The sequence below is a fragment of the Pongo pygmaeus genome, chromosome 9, assembly GCF_028885625.2.
Source record: "Pongo pygmaeus isolate AG05252 chromosome 9, NHGRI_mPonPyg2-v2.0_pri, whole genome shotgun sequence".
Lineage (NCBI taxonomy): Eukaryota > Metazoa > Chordata > Mammalia > Primates > Hominidae > Pongo > Pongo pygmaeus.
In genome coordinates, this window is record NC_072382.2 from 10117827 (window position 1) to 10132884 (window position 15058).

Genomic DNA, 15058 nt, shown 5'->3' on the forward strand with positions numbered 1-15058 from the left:
CTGGAACCCTTCTTTAGAGCCTCTTTGGAACTGATTTGGACAACAAATAAAGGGTCCATGAAGATTTGCTGAAGTGCATGGATGATTTTTTTAAAAAATTTCCTTTATTTTCTAATTATGAAATAATTTACACACTTCCTCAAAAATTCAGAACATATTGAAATGAAAATAAAGATCACTCATACACTCATCAACCAGTGAGTTACACTACTGTTTACAGTTTGGTGTAAATATGTCCAGACTTTGTTTTGGTAACTGATATGTTTAGCTTCATCAGCTTGAGCTGCCAAATAAACTTTACATTTCCTTTTGTAAAATCCAAAAGAAATACGTCTGCCTTTTAATTAGCGATTTTAACCTGTTCACATTTATTGTAATTATTGACATGTTTGGACTTACTGTATGTTTTCTTGTTTACCACATTTTCCCTTTAAATCTTGGTTTCCTTGTTCCTAATTTCTACTGAATCCATGAAGTTTTCTTGTTATATTCTTCTTCTGTCTTGGTCTGTCAGTTGTAAGTTTTATTTCTGTTATCCTTATATTTGAACACACAAACCGGGGTTATTTGATACCATCTTCTGTCTTCAAACCTACCACCTTCTCTTCTATCCTCTCTCTCAATAGATGACCTTTTTTCTTATTTCACTAAAACAATAGAAGCCATCAGAAGCCAACAATCTAATTCTCTCACCAGCTCACCTGCCTTGGTGCCCCCGCATTCTGCCTTCCTTCCACCCAGTTTGGTCTCTCTCTCATCCATGCCAACCCCTCACTGTGTGCCTAGAGCCCACACCCCTTTGCCTGCTCACATCTCTCTTTGGCATTTGTCTTTCCCTCGCTACTGGATAATTTCCACCAATGTACAAATATGCGATTTTTTTTCTGTAGTCTTCCAAAAAGTCCCCCACCATTTGAGCCCCTCTTTCTTCTTAAGCCACTGCCCCACCTTTGCTTCTATTTACAACAAAATTCTATGAAAGTATTATTGACACTCATTTCCAGTTTCTGTCTTCCCATTTTTTTGTTTTTTTGGATTCATTCCCATCAAGGTTTTGCCCCTATCACTCTGCTGTCACCAATGACCTCCATGCTGCTAGATTCAATGACATTTTCAGTCCTCATCTTATTTGAGCCATCTGTCTCTGATCTCCACCTGAGAATACTTTCTTCTCTGGGCCTCCAGGACTCACTGGTTCTCAGTCTTCTTGATTGGGTTTTCCTCTTCTCCACACACTGTTAACATTGGAGGCCACTGAGCTCACTCCTTGGTCTTCTCTATCTTCTCTATCATCTGGTCCATTCACATCTTTAGCCTGTACCTCTTCTTGGAAAGCTAGATTTTGATCCAACTGCCTAATCTTAGGTGCTTAATAAACATCTCACACTTAGTGTGGCCAAAGCTGAGCTCTCCCAAAAAAATGCTTCTCATGCAGCTTTCTCCACCTTTTTTTTTTTTTTTTTTTTTTTAAGTTGAGTCAGAGTCTTGCTCTGTTGCCCAGGCTGGAGTGCAGTGGCGCCATCTTGGCCCACTGCAATCTCCACCACCCAGGTTCAAGCAATTCTCATGCCTCGGCCTCCTAAGTAGCTGGGTCTATAGGCATGCACCACCATGCCCAGCTAATTTTTGTATTTTTAATATCAATGGGGTTTCACCATGTTGGCCAGGTTGGTCTCGAACTCCTGGCCTCAAGTGATCTGCCCGCCTTGGCCTCCCAAAGTACTGAGATTATAGGCATGAGCCACCGCACCCAGCCCCAAATCACCAGCATTTTAATTTCAGAATGTGTAATTTCCATTTCAGAATCCCTGTTTGGTTCTTCCTATAACTGCCTCTTATTTTTTCCTAGTTTCCACTTCTTGTTTCATGGGTGGAATAATTTCCTTGATCTCTTAGTGGATATTAAGAGTGTTTCTCTTGGGCCAGGCGTGGTGGCTCACACCTGTAATCCCAGCACTTTGGGAGGCCGAGGCAGGTGGATCACTTGAGGTCAGGAGTTTGAGACCAGCCTGGCTAACATGGTGAAACCCTGCCTCTAGTAAAAATACAAAAATTAGCCAGGCGTGGTGGCACACATCTGTAATCCCAGCTACCAGGGTTGCTGAGGCAGGAGAATTGCTTGAATCCATGAGGCAGAGGTTGCAGTGGAGCCAAGATCATGCCACTGCACTCCAGCCTGGGTGACAGAGCAAGACTCTGTCTCAAAAAAAAAAAAAAAAAAAAAAGAAGAGTGTCTTTCTTCTTAATATCAATATTCATTTGTTGAGCTGAGTGTTGATAATGCACCAGCCACTGCTCTAGGCACAGGGATGCAGCGGTGAACAAACAAGATAATTCCGTGTTCTCATTGATATGTAGAAAGACATGCCAATGAGAGAGGAGAAACACATCAAGAAATAAATGAATATAATATAGTGACAAGTAGTAATCATGCTGTGGAGAGAACAAGACAGCATAAGGGGCAGAGAGTAAGGATCATGTTGCCACTTTGGGTGGGGCAGTCGGGGAAGACTTCTCTGTGGAGGTGGCATTGAAAGAGACCCAAGTAGATGAGGGGACAAGGCACACAGTTGACTGGGGAAAGAATATTGCAGGCAGAGGGAAGAGTATATGCAAAGACCCTGGGGTGGGCCTGTGATTTTATGCTCAAGAAGTAGGAAGGAGGCCAGTATGTTTGGGGAGAAGTGAGTGGGAAAAGTAGAGCAGTTACGGGGCTGAAACACACAGATCCTTATAGGGTTTTGAGGAGAGAAGTGGCATGATGTGACTAATGTTTTTACAAATCTCCCTGGCTGCTGTGTGGAGAACAGACTGAAAATGGGACAAATATAGAAGAAGGGGTTCCCCCAGGAGGCTGTTGGGGTGGATCATGTGAGCAATGAGGGTCAGGGCTAGGGGATTAGGGCAGGTGGAGAGAAATGCTTGGGTTTGGGGCATATTGCTTTTCTTTGATTAAATACAGGGCCGAGGTTGAAGAAAAAGGATACACTGATGATCAGGTGGGTGGTGGGTGGATGGTGGGCCATTTACAGAGAAGCAGAACACTCGGGGAGAAGCAAGTTTGACGGGAAAATGCATCTTTTTTTGTGTGATGAGATTGACATGTCTATTAGCCATCCAGGTGGTGGCATCATGGAGCGACTTGGGAATAATTAGGGGATAAAAGGCATTTTAAGTCACAGGACAGGATAAGCTCACGTAGGGTGCAACCTTTCATAGCAAAGAGATGACGTTTGTGATGGAGCCTTTGGTCTCTGATTTTGAGAGGTCAGGAAGAGGATGACCCAGCAAAAGAGCTGTGAAGGCAAAACCAGTGAGGCCTGGAAACTAGGACAGCAGGATGCCCCGGAAGCCAGAGTGAAAAGTATCTGACAGAGTCAATCAGTAATGTCACATCCTTGGCCGGGTGCGGTGGCTCACACCTGTAATCCCAGCAGTTTGGGAGGCTAAGGCAGGTGAATCGCCTGAGGTCAGAAGTTCGAGACCAGCTTGGCCAGCATGGTGAAACCCTGTCTCTACTAAAAATACAAAAATTAGCCAGGCATGATGGCACATGCCTGTAATCCCAGCTACTTGGGAGGCTGAGGCAGGAGAATTTCTTGGACCTGGGAGGCAGAGGTTGCGGTGAGCCGAGATCACGTCATTGCACTCCAGCCTGGGCAACAAGAGTGAAACTCCATCTCAAAAACAAACAAAAAAGTCTCATCCTGCTGAGAGGTGGAGTGGGATAAAGTCTAGAATTAGCCCCTGGATTTGGCAGCATGGACTTCTCTGAGGGCCCTGGCTCGAGGGTTTACCGTGGAGGGGTGAGGTGAAGTGCACAGAGGCACGGGACTGTGAGAGTGCTGCAGGCAGCGAAGTGAAGTCTGTGAAGACAGGCAGCTCACCTACGGAGTTTCACTCTAAGGAGAAGCAGGAAAATGGGGATGTGGTTCGCATTAATTAGAGTAACGCTGGCTGCTGTGGCAAGCCAACCTCGAAATGTATAACAGCTCAAACACAATAGAAGTTTATTTATTGATTGTGTAAAGTCCCAAATGGCTGTTGCTGACTGTGGGCAGCTCTCCTCCAAGAGGTGTCTGGGAATGCAGGCTGTCCTCATCTCGCAGCTCTGTACTTGGCGTCCACTCTGGCTGTGCTCATGTGCATCCATCCACAGAGGGGAAAGAGAGGATGAAGCATCCACCTGCATTTCCAAATTTTTTTATTTTTATTTTTGAGATGGAGTCTCACTCTGTCACCAGTGAGCAATCTTGGCTCACTGCAACCTCTCCCTTCCAGGTTCAAGCGATTTTCCTGCCTCAGCTTCTGGAGTAGCTGGGATTACAGGTGCGTGCCACCACGCCCGGCTAATTTTTGTATTTTTGGTAGAGACGGGGTTTTGCCATGTTGGCCAGGCTGATCCCGGACTCCTGACCTCAAGTGATCCACCCGCTTCAGCCTCCCAAAGTGCTGGGATTACAGGCGTGAGCCACTGTGCCCAGCCCGCATTCACCTGCATTTTGACCATCTTAGCCCAGAAGTGATCCACATTTATTCCATTCACACCCCACTGCTGAGAACTGGTGACAAGGCAGAAGGTGGGGAGGGACGCAGTTCCTGGCTAGCCTGCTGCTATTGGGCCACATCTCAACACTGGATGGGGAAGTGTGGGTGCTGGGGGCAGTTGGCCATCTCTACTGTGGGGGCTCACACAATTGTGTTATTGAAGCCTTGTTTTCAAGCAAAGGAGTTATTAAAACTCGCTTGTGTGCCGACGGATCACATGTTAGAAAGGGAAACCTTGTTGTTGCTGGCAGGAGGGATATTTGAGCAGAGGCCTTGAGACTGTGAGAGGGGATGGAACCCAGAGCACAGTGGCCCCAGGAGTTCATTGCCAGCTGCAGGAGGTGAGGGTGGTCGTGCAGACACAAACGAAGCTCTGTGTTGGGAGGACAAGAGGGGCCAGTGAAATACGAAGCAAGGTAGGCAGTTGAGCTTAGGGAGGTGTGGCAAGTTTGAAGACAGAGAGGCAGGAGAGCCGATGGACCAGGGTGGGATGGTTGCTGCTGGTGCTCCTTGGGGGTCTGTGATGAGATTTTGCCTCCTCCTCGGGGGGCAGGCGTGGTGTGGACAGAGTTAGGTTTGGGCATGGAGGAGCCTGGCCAGGCAGCAAAGGGGGAGAGAGATGGGGCCTCTGCATGGTGCGCATGTGCAAGGGCATGGCTGCAAGTTGTTCCCCGGAGTCCTGAACTAGCGGCTAAAGGGACGTGAGGTCACCAGGACAGTGCAGGAGGAGGGGCGCCGAGTCTCAGAGCCCACAGGGTGGAAGGACTGTTACAGTCCAGGTCTGGAGGGGAGCCCAGGTGGAGAGCTGGGACGTGGGCAGCTACTGGTCTAGCGATGAGCACTAGACCACAGGGGTGAGTGGCAGGTGGAGGATAAGATTTTGGGAGGCGGAAGGGTCAAGGAGAGTGGAGGCAATGAGAGTGAATTCAATGAAGGGAGATCCCGTGGCCGTGAGGCCTCAACCCTGCCCTGGGCCTGCCTTGTTACTGGCGAGATGGCACAGGCAAGTGGTTTGTTAACGTATTCTTTTTTTTTTTTTTGGACCTGGGGTTGCGCGGTGGGCATCTTTCTGGCTGGTTCGTGCAGCAGGTTTTTTGTGATTCCTCCCAGCCCCCAATGTCCTGTGGTGACAGCAGCTGCCTCTGGTCCCAGGCCAGGCAGGAGAAAGGGCAGGCAGGAGAGCTTACTGTCCGTGACTCAGCAGGGCTGGCCAAATCCAGGCGGGCGGCTGAAGGAGGCAGCAGCCAAAGCCAGCTGGGCTTGGTCAGGGCCTGACAGAGCTCTGTGCCCCTTGAGGTTGCCTGGGGCTTGGAAACTATTACTGCAGGATCAGAGCCTCTGCTCTCCTCCCAGCCCTTGTCTCTGTGGGCTGGGTTCTCGGAGGTAGAAGTGCGCTCCTGGGAGAAGCTCTGTGTGGACCCCTTGTAGGGTCTGTGAGCCTGTAGCTTGTCACCCCTTGCTCAGAGTCTGAGATCACTCCCTAGTGCCTTGGAGAGGAGGCCGAGGCCATGGGAACCCTCTTTTCTCCCTTCGGCTGCTTCCATCACGTGGCCTCGGCCCTGCCCACACAGGCACTGACTCTCTTCTGAAGAGGTCCTGCGCTCCTGTCTTCGCTCCTTTGCTGTTTCTTCCACCGGAATGCTGTGGCCGCCCGTCTCCACCCGTCCAGGCCCATCCCTCGCTCCTCGTTTCCCAATCCCTGAGGCCCTCCAGAACGGTGCCCACCACCTGGAGGTGCTTTGCGTGAGGTGATGGGCTGCAGGTTTTCTAAGGGCCAGGTCCGAGTCATCGTGCCCCTAACAGCGCTCAGCACAGGACTGGCACACAGGGTAGGGCCCAGCCAGGGCTGCAGAGAGGCGTGGCCATCTTCACAGTTTCAGTTTAAATCCAGGTCTTCTGGGCCTTGATTTCCTTATCTGTGGAAAGGGCATCGTGCTCTCCACTCTACGAGGTGGTCTTTAGGGCAAGATGTCCTGGTTCTCTGAGGGTCCTTCTCCAGCTCTCGGAGTGTCTACGTGAGGATAATGGGGGCCCCCAACCCATGTGAGGCTCGGGACTGCCAGCTCCTCCAAAGCCTCTGAAGGTCTGCTCTCCTGGGCATTGCTTGCTCCAAACTGCTGTTTGGAATAGCCTGGGCCACTGCCTTTCTGAAAAATGGCAGTGGCTTTGCTCCTCGTCACTACCAAATGTGCCCCAAACGTGGCCACAGGCTTAACTTGAAATTCCCCACAGAACAACTGGGAAATGTCCCAGTGCTTATGACGGTGATGATGATGGTGATGATAGGAATGGCAATGATGGTGGCGCTGCTGCTGATGGTGGTGGTGGTGACTGAGATGGTGGTGATGGTGGTGATTGACATGGTGGTGATGGTGGTGATTAAGATGATGGTGGTGGTGGTGGTGATTGAGATGGTGGTGGTGGTGGTGATTGAGATGGTGGTGGTGGTGGTGATTGAGATGATGGTGGTGGTGGTGGTGATTGAGATGGTGGTCGTGGTTGTGATTGAGATGATGGTGGTGGTGGTGGTGATTGAGATGGTGGTGGTGGTGATTGAGATGATGGTGGTGGTGGTGATTGAGATGATGGTGGTGGTGGTGATTGAGATGGTGGTGGTGATTGAGATGGTGGTGGTGGTGATTGAGATGGTGGTGGTGGTGGTGATTGAGATGATGGTGGTGGTGGTGGTGGTGATTGAGATGGTGGTGGTGGTGGTGATTGAGATGATGGTGGTAGTGGTGGTGATTGAGATGGTGGTGGTGGTGATTGAGATGGTGGTGGTGGTGATTGAGATGATGGTGGTGGTGGTGATTGAGATGGTGGTGGTGGTGGTGGTGATTGAGATGGTGGTGGTGGTGATTGAGATGATGGTGGTGGTGGTGATTGAGATGGTGGTGGTGATTGAGATGGTGGTGGTGGTGATTGAGATGGTGGTGGTGGTGATTGAGATGATGGTGGTGGTGGTGGTGATTGAGATGATGGTGGTGGTTGTGATTGAGATGATGGTGGTGGTGGTGGTGATTGAGATGGTGGTGGTGGTGATTGAGATGATGGTGGTGGTGGTGGTGATTGAGATGGTGGTGGTGGTTGTGATTGAGATGATGGTGGTGGTGGTGGTGATTGAGATGGTGGTGGTGGTGATTGAGATGGTGCTGATGGTGGTGACTGAGATGGTGGTGATGGTGGTGATTGAGATGGTGGTGGTGGTGGTGGTGATTGAGATATTATTGGTGGTGGTGATTGGGATGATGGTACTCGTGGTGACTGAGGTGGTGGTGGTGATTGAGATGGTGATGGTGATGATTGAGATGGTGATGGTGATGATTGAGATGGTGGTGGTGGTGATTGAGATGATGGTGGTGGTGGTGATTGAGATGGTGGTGGTGGTGATTGAGATGATGGTGGTGGTGGTGGTGATTGAGATGGTGGTGGTGGTGATGGTGGTGATTGAGATGGTGGTGATGGTGGTGATTGAGATGGTGGTGGTGGTGATTGAGATATTAGTGGTGGTGGTGATTGGGATGATGGTACTGGTGGTGACTGAGGTGGTGGTGGTGATTGAGATGGTGATGGTGATGATTGAGATGGTGGTGGTGGTGATTGGGATGATGGTGGTGGTGGTGATTGAGATGGTGGTGGTGGTGATTGCGATGATGGTGGTGGTGGTGGTGATTGAGATGATGGTGGTGGTGGTGATTGAGATGATGGTGGTGGTGGTGATTGAGATGGTGGTGGTGGTGGTGGTGATTGAGATGGTGGTGGTGGTGGTGGTGATTGAGATGGTGGTGGTGGTGGTGGTGATTGAGATGGTGGTGGTGATGGTGGTGATTGAGATGGTGGTGGTGGTGATTGAGATGGTGGTCGTGGTGGTGATTGAGATGATGGTGGTGGTGGTGGTGATTGAGATGATGGTGGTGGTGATGATTGAGATGGTGGTGGTGGTGATTGAGATGGTGGTGATGGTGGTGACTGAGATGGTGGTGGTGGTGATGATTGAGATGGTGGTGATGGTGGTGGTGGTGGTGATTGGGATGATGGTACTGGTGGTGATTGAGATTGTGGTGGTGGTTGAGATGGTGATGGTGATGATTGAGATGGTGGTGGTGGTGATTGAGGTGGTGGTGGTGGTAGTGATGATTGAGATGATGGTGGTGGTGATTGAGATGGTGATGCTGCTGGTGACGGAGAGGTAAGGGAGAGTGGTGGTGAGGGGGTCCTAGAGGGAGACTCAAATCAATCCTGTCCTAGTGCCCTCGGAGCCCAGGAAGAGCTCCCACACTTTCTACCCTCCAGCTTGGCTTCCTCTCCCGCTGGACCAGGTTCTAGCTTTGTGCTTGTGTACCCCAAGGCCCAGCAAAAGGTTTTCCCAGAAAGTCAGCCTCCCCCATGGGCTGTCACCCTGGGAACAGCCATTTCCACCTCTGCTTTACACGTGTGGCCCCAGCCCCGTCCCCAACAGCACTCGCTCAACAGCCCCTCCTTCCCTCCCCGCACCCTTCTAGAGCATTCACAGACATCGCTTGAATAAAAATACATTTTCCTCTGGCCTGAAGGCTGCTGACCCCCGGGAGCAGGCGATGGCTGGCCACCTGTGTGTCCCGCCGCCCACACGGAGGCTGCATTGTGGGGAGGCAGCCACGGGCTGCTGGCTCGGCACCAGCTCGGGAAGGTGGCCAGGGCCAGGGGGAGCACACTCGTGGCTTTAATTTGCCCCTGATGCGAGCTGCCACGGCCTTAACTGCAGGCCGCAGACTGTGCAGACCCCTTCTCTCCAGCCCCTACTGGAGCCTCTGCCTGGGGGCTTCCTCTGGCCCATTGAGCAAATCTGCCTAAGTAGGCCAAAGAGGGCGCAGGGCAGCATGGCTCAGCTACCCTGCCCTTTCATGTGCCTGGCGGCACCTGTGAGCTTGGCCTTCCTGCTCCAAAGGGACTTCGCTCTTCTTGTTGTGTCAAAAAGATGTTTTATGTTAAAATTCAACAAAGAGATGTTAACCAGACATCGGAACCAGGCTCGTCGAACAGGTTGAACTTTGCACTGTTCTGTATTTTTGGAGGGTCTTGCCCATAGCCAGCATTTTCTGGCTGGCACATTTTAACAAGGCTGGGTACAAATGCTGCCCTCTGAGCCATTCCTCTGGAGCCTGTGCCCAGGGTCCCCCTTCCTGTGGGCTCTCACGATTCTCAGCTTCTACCTTATGATTGCAGCATCTTTATTGGAGAAGTTTCATGCTGGTTGAGCTGCATTCTCAAGAATGCCCATCTTCTAGTAGAGAGCTGTCTCTTTCTGACTTAGTGAGTTGCAGCCTATTGTTCAGAGGAGCGATTTTCAGTGGATACAAGGACAAGTCTAGCTGTGGGGAGGACAGGGGAAGGCATGATGTGGATTTTGGCAAAATTCCTCTCATCTCATCGGAAAACAGTGTGGGATTTGGCCGGCCGTGTGCAAACACACTGTGCTAGCAGGAGCCTTCTTTCCTGCTTCTGTGGACGCAGGAGCCACACAGAGTGAGCTCAGAGCAGCCAGTGCTGGCCAGGGCTTCAACAGACCCCACAGACTCCCCCTAAACGAGAGGCAGTGTGGCCCAAGGGTTACGTGCACAGACTCTGGGCTTAGGCTGCGTGGATTTGAATCTCTGCTCCACCCAAGCTGTGTGGCCTTGGGAAAGTTCTTAACCCCTTTGTGCCTCCGTCTCCTCTTCTGTAAAATGGTCGTGCTGATAGTTCTGATTTCATCAGGCTCTTGAGAAGACTAAATGAGTTTCTACAAATCACCTAGAATAGTCTCCGGAGTGCAGTGAATGTTTTATTCGTATTGCTGTTGTTATTATGAATGACTTTTAACAAACAGGACTGTGGGAAACACGTGCAAGCTGCCAGAGACTGAACTTGAGAAGGACCCAAGGACAGCCAGGTCACCCCAGGGTTAGATCGGGCAGGTAGAGATATCATTTGAAAGACAAGGCACCAGGGCCAGGTGCCTGTAATCCCAGCACTTAGGGAGGCTGAGACAGGTGGATCACCTGAGGTCGGGAGTTCGAGACCAGCCTGACCAACATGGAAAAACGCCGTCTCTACTAAAAATACAAAATTTGCCGGGCGTGGTGGCGCATGCCTGTAACCCCAGCTACTCGAGACGCTGAGGCAGGAGAATCGCTTGAATCCAGGAGGCACAGGTTGCGGTGAGCCGAGATCGCACCATTGCACTCCAGCCTGGGCAACAAGAGCGAAACTCTGTCTCAAAAAAAGGAAAAAAAAGAAAAAGAAAAAAAAAAAGACAAGGCACCAAACTGTACACAGTATCATGAGGCTGCAGAAAACCTGGGGTGAGATGTTCATCTTTTCACCTATGGCTAATGTGTGCTTGGAGTTTTAACAAAGACCTCTCATTTTTTTTCTAAAAAGAACACCCGTATCACAGATGTCAGGAGCACTGGACCTTTGGGAACTAAATACAATCGGCTCACTCTCCATTCATGCTTTTGAGCAAAGTTCAGGAGGGTTTGGGGCTGAGGAACCTCTGTGTTCCTGGTTACTTTGTGTCCCTGCTAGAGTTGTCCTCTGCCATGGGGGCTTGTGGACCTTCCTATGTCTCTATCCTGGAGGGATTCGTATCCTTGAAACATGAATGGCAGTCCCCAGCTTTTACACACAGACACACACGTACACATAGAGACACACAAGCAGGTGGGCACACGTGTGGGCTCATGCACACACACAGCAGGCAGGCACACACACGAGCACGCACACGCATGCACCGTCCACCTGAGTTCTCGGGGTTTGAGGAGACAGAGGGTGAGCTCGCCTTGTAGCCATGAAAACAGCTTGTAGCTAGACAGATAATGAACTGGACCCTCCTTCCTGATGGATGCCCTGGGCCTCTGTTTACCACGCAGCTCCTCTCTACCCCTTTCTTCTCTGTTTTTTTTTTTTTTTTTTTTTTTTTTTTTTTTGAGATGGAGTCTTGCTCTGTCACCCAGGCTGGAGTGCAGTGGCGCGATCTCAGTCCACTGCAAGCTCCACCTTCCGGGTTCACACCATTCTCCTGCCTCAGCGTCCTGAGTAGCTGGGACTGTAGGCGCCCACCACCATGCCTGGCTAATTTTTTTGTATTTTTAGTAGAGATGGGGTTTCACCGTGTTAGCCAGGATGGTCTCGATCTCCTGACCTTGGGATTCGCCCGCCTCGGCCTCCCAAAGTGCTGGGATTACAGGCGTGAGCCACTGCACCCGGCCTCTTCTCTGCTTTCTCCCCGCCCTGGTGGTCTGGTAGTTCCAACTCAGGATCATCCTGTTCTCCCTCTTGGGGCTATTTCTCCTGAAAAAAAAAACTCGCCTTCCCTCCAGTAGCCTAGCCAAGGGATTTTCCTAAGCCAACACAGTTTCATCCCTGAGAAAATTCAGTTCTTAGCTGTTAAGATCACATATACTATCTATAACTGACTGGAAAAGCAGCGATTCTCCTTTAGGCACCTTCCTGGGGACCCAGACGGGGAGGTGGCCCCACCAGGCCCCACCAGGGCCACCACTACCCAAGCAGCACAGCCTGCCACAGGCTGACTCCTGGGAGGACATACATAGGTGGCTCCAGTGGGTGCCCCTGCCCTGTGCCAGGCCCAGGCCCCCCACGCTGCAGTGGTAGGATGTTTGTGTTGTGACTGACAGGGCCCCAGGTCATACAAACTTAGGGGGAGGGGCTCCCTGGAAGCTCAGGGCCTCTGTTCTGTGGGGTCTCCTGGGGACCTGTAGCTCTTCCGCCCTGTCCTTCCTCTAGCTCTTGCTTGTTTCTCCCTGTTGCTTTCATTTTTGCTACAGGTCTGTTTCTCCACAAAGCAGAGAGCATGGCCGACAGCCCAAATGCCAATTCCTGCTGCTCTACCCTGAGAGAGGGACTCATGTTCTTTCTTCATTTTGGTTACAAGTGGCCCAGGAGAGGGCTCTGGTGGCCCATTGAGGGCACATGCAGCCTCCTGGACCCAAAGAACACAGCGACACCCGTGACGACATGGGAAGGGAAGGACCTGGGCAGGGAAGGTCACCTGAGGTCACTGGGACCCCTGTCCAGCATCCCCTTTTCTATCTCCTGCTTTATGATGTCTTTGCCTGGGGGAGGATTATTTGTAGATGAATGTGGATTCCTGGAAGCTCTCAGCCATACTCTAACCTGGGAGGTGGGGCTCAAGCCTGTCCCTCATGGCCCTGAGGAAGGGGTAGAGCTTTTAGCAGACACAGGCAAGGCAATGAAAACATAACTGAATGAATAGTCACACACTCATTTACAACTTTCTTGAAGATTTTGTATAAAATTTCTATTATTTCTTGCTTAAATATTTGTCAGAATTTATCAGCAAAGCCATCAAGGCCTGGAATTTTCTCTGTGGGAATATTTTAAAATGCTGTCTTTGACCTCTTCACTCTCTTCTTTCCCATTTATTCATTTACCCACCCACCCATTCATCCAGCTACCCATTCATTCATCAACCCACCCACCTACCCATCCATCCCATCCATCCACCCGTCCATTAGTCCATCCGTCCATCCGTCTGTCCATCCATCCACCCACCTATCCATCCATTCATTCATCCACCCACCCATCCATTCATCCATCTACCCATCCATTCATCAACCCAGCCATCTACCCACCCATCCATCCATTCATTCATCCATCCAACCACCAACCCATCCACCCATCTATCCATCCATCCCTCCGTCTGTCCACCCACCCATCCATCTATCTATCCATCTATCCAGTAAACAGTTATTAAAAAGATACCAGAGTCAGGCCCTGGAGCGGAGCTTTGGGGACACTGTGGAGAAGATGGTGAAACTTTCCTGCCTGGGTCGTATGGTGCTGGCAGGAGGACAGGCTGACTGGCCACTGCCATTGGGAAGACAGACTCTATAAAGGTCATGAACAAAATCAAGAGGTCATAGAATAACAGGAAGGGGTGTGGAGGGCCACCCAGCCAGTGATCAGGAGGGAACAGTCGCTCCCACCTGAGGCTGGGAAGGGAGGTGCATACAGTTGGGGAGCAGCATGTGCAAGATCCCCGTGATGGGCAAGGACCTGTCAGGTTCATGGAACCATGAGGGGAATGAGGATGGGGCTGGGTTGGGGGAGGCAAGCCGGTGTGAGATAAGCCTGGTCACACAGGGCCCCAGGGCATCTCAGAAGGACTGAGGATTGAACCCATGATTAGACTGGGGTTACAGGTTTTCGAGATCAGTGAGATGGCAGGGCCCACTCATCACATCATTTTGGGGAGTGCATGCACAGGTGCACGAACATCTAACCAGTATCACCAGTGATATTGGAAAGGGTGGTGTTGCCAGGTTTCTTGGGGACTATCACAAATGTCATCACTTTTGTTGCGGGCTTCTGGTTCTCTGACAACCCATACCTGCCCCTGAGCAGCCAAATGTGGATGGAAAAAATACACACGCAGCCCAGCTGACAGGCCACTCTAAGTTCATGGCCAGACTTCGGCGGGCCCTCCATGTGCCTGGCAGCCTGACTCTGTTTCCCCATCTGCTCCACTGCATGGCCTGTTCCATGTCCTGCACAGCTCAACCACTAATGGGGATGTGTCTCAAACACATAATATTGGTTTGGAAGAAGCAAGTCACAGAAGACCATGGAATCCCACGCTGGTGTCACCAAACAGAATGTTGCTGGAGGATATATAAGTAGGTGGCATGTTTATGAGGAAAACAAGATAATTTGGGATAGCAGTTACCTCCGGTGGGAGGATTTGACTGGGGAGGGCCACGCAGGGGCCATCAAACACCCATGAGGCTCTGCTTCTCCAGCTAGGTCATGGGAACGTGGGATTTGTTTGATGATAATTTGTAAATTTGATTATACATTTGAATTTATAAGTTTGTTTTTTTTTTTTGGCGGAGTCTCGCTCTATCGCCCAGGTTGGAATGCTTGGCATGATCTCAGCCCACCGCAATCTCCTTCTCCCATGTTCAAGCAATTCTCCTGCCTTGGCCTCCCAACTCGGAGTGGTTGGGATTACAGGCGTCCACCACCACGCCTGGCTAATTTTATGTAGTTTTAGTAGAGACAGGGTTTCACCATGTTGGCCAGGCTGGTCTCGAACTCCTGACCTCAGGTGATGCACCAGCCTGGGCCTCCCAAAGTGCTGGGATTACTTACAGGTGTGAGCCAGCACGCCCAGCCTTGTTGTGGTTTTAATTTGCATTTTCCTAGTGATGTTGATCATCTTTTCTTGGGCTTACTGGCTACCTATATATCCTCTTTGGCGATGCATCTGTTCAAACCTTTTGCCTTTTACAACTGGACTGTCATTTGATTTGTGCGTTGTAAATGTTCTTTACATTTTCTAGGTAGAAATCCTTTGTTAGATACAGGTTTTTCCAATATTTTCTCCAAGTTCATGGCTTGCCTTTTCATTTTGTAACAGTGTCTTTTGGAAAGCAAAAGTTTTTAGTGTTTATGAAGTCCAATTTTTTTTTATAGTTCGTATTTTTGAGTACTAGTTAAGAAA